The sequence below is a fragment of the Myotis brandtii genome, unplaced genomic scaffold, assembly GCF_000412655.1.
Source record: "Myotis brandtii unplaced genomic scaffold, ASM41265v1 scaffold1225, whole genome shotgun sequence".
NCBI classification, from domain to species: domain Eukaryota; kingdom Metazoa; phylum Chordata; class Mammalia; order Chiroptera; family Vespertilionidae; genus Myotis; species Myotis brandtii.
Genome location: NW_005354272.1, coordinates 563,800 through 565,888, shown reverse-complemented (window position 1 = coordinate 565,888; position 2,089 = coordinate 563,800). Strand labels below are relative to the sequence as shown.

The window sequence follows — 2,089 nt, the reverse complement described above, 5'->3', positions numbered from 1 at the left end:
TCCACTCATCTGCTGATGGGCACTTAGGCTGTTTCCAAATCTTAGCTATTGTAAATTGTGCTGCTATGAAGATAGGGGTGCATATATCCTTTCTGATTGGTGTTTCTGTTTTCTTGGGATATATTCCTAGAAGTGGAATTACAGGGTCAAATTGCAGTTCCATCTTTTACTTTTTCGGGAAACTCCATATTGTTCTCCACAGTGGCTGCACCAGTCTGCATTCCCACCAGCAGTGCAAGAGGGTTCCCTTTTATCCGCATCCTTTCCAGTAATTGTCATTTGTTGTTTTGTTGATGATAGCCATTTTGACAGGTGTGAGATGGTATATCATTACTATTTTTATTTGTATCTCTCAGATGATTAGTGACAGAGAATTTTTTCATTTGTCTCTCGGCTTTCTGTATGTCCTCTTTCAGAAAGTATCTATTTAGGTCCCTTGCCCATTTTTTGATTGGGTTGTTTTTCTTCCTTTTCTTAAGTTGTATGAGTTCCCTGCAAATGTTGGAGATTAAACCCTTTATCAGAAATATCATTGGCAAATGTGTTCTCCCATGAAGTGGGCTTTCTTGTTGTTTTGTTGATTGTTTCTTTTGCTGTGCAGTAGTTTTTTATTTTGCTGTAGTCCCATTTGTTTATTTTCTGCTTAGTCTCCATTGCCCTAGGAGCTGTATTGGTAAAGATATTGCTATGAGCGGGCAAGGCGCACCGATCAGAGTGGCGGGCAGCTGGGGTGAGGAGGGGGCGGTGAGGGTCTGACACTGCCGGTGGACACCAGCTGGGGGAAGCCGCGTTTATGTCAGCCCTGTCAAGAAGGCCTGGGTGGAGCAGGAGGAGCCGGGTACACCACCCTCATTGCCACTGAGCCCCGAGCACTTGGTCCACGTCCAGAAGAACAAGACCTCAGCCCTGCGTACACTCACGGCTCGCAACCTGCCAGTGAGTTTAGGTGACAGTTGGAAGAAGCACCTTGGTGGAGAGTTCAGAAAATGGTATTTTATAAAGCTAATGGGATTTGTTGCATAAGAAAGAAGTCATTACACTGTTTATCCACCATGTCTCCACATGGATCCAAATGTGCAACACAAGAGAAGGTTGTCATTCTGGGACAGGATCCGTATCATGGACCAAATCAAGCTCATGGGCTCTGCTTTAGTGTTCAAAGACCTGTTCCACATCCGTCCAGTTTTGAAAGCATTTTTAAAGAGCTGTCTACAGACATTGATGGTTTTGTTCATCCTGGTCAGGGAGATGTATATGGGTGGGCCAAGCAAGGTGTTCTACTCAACATTGTCCTCACTGTCCAGACACATCAGGCCAATTCTCAAAGGAGGAAAGTTGGGAGCAATTTACTGATGTGGTTGCATCCTGCCTAAATCAGAACTTAAGTGACCTCATTCTTGCTCTGAGGCTCTTATGCTCAGAAGAAGGGCAGTGCCATTGATAGGAAGCACCACCACGTGCTGCAGACCACCCATCCCTCCCCATTGTCGGTATACAGAGGGTTCTTTGGATGCATACATTTCTCTAAAACCGACGAGGTTATGAAAAAGTCTGGCAAGGAGCCCATCAACTAGAACAGCGGTTCTCAACCTGTGGGTCGCGACCCCTTTGGGGGGTCGAATGACCCTTTCACAGGGGTCGCCTAAGACCATCGGAAAACACATATATAATTACATATTGTTTTTGTGATTAATCACTATGCTTTAATTATGTTCAATTTGTAACAATGAAAATACATCCTGCATATCAGATATTTACATTAGGATTCATAACAGTAGCAAAATTACAGTTATGAAGTAGTAAGGAAAATAATTTTTTGGTTGGGGGTCACCACAACATGAGGAACTGTATTAAAGGGTCGCAGCATTAGGAAGGTTGAGAACCACTGAACTAGAAGGATCTGTGACCTTGAACTGGAGTGAGAGTGGGGGTACTCCAGGCGGTAACTAGCAGCTGCTATTGAAGCATTTGTCAGCGATGAAGTTGAATTGAAAACATAATTTCCCTAGTAATTCTTAAGCACTATGCATACCAGGGAGGAAGTCTTGGTGAAGTGGCAGCTTTTTCCAGCAGAGACTGTACACTGTGA

General features: G+C 44.0%; 1 pseudogene; it reads left to right on the top strand.

Annotated features, from left to right (window-relative positions):
* The window catches only part of LOC102262013, a 12,753-nt pseudogene extending 11,179 nt beyond the window's left edge, over positions 1 to 1,574 (top strand).
* Positions 1,575 to 2,089: the final 515 nt, after the last annotated feature.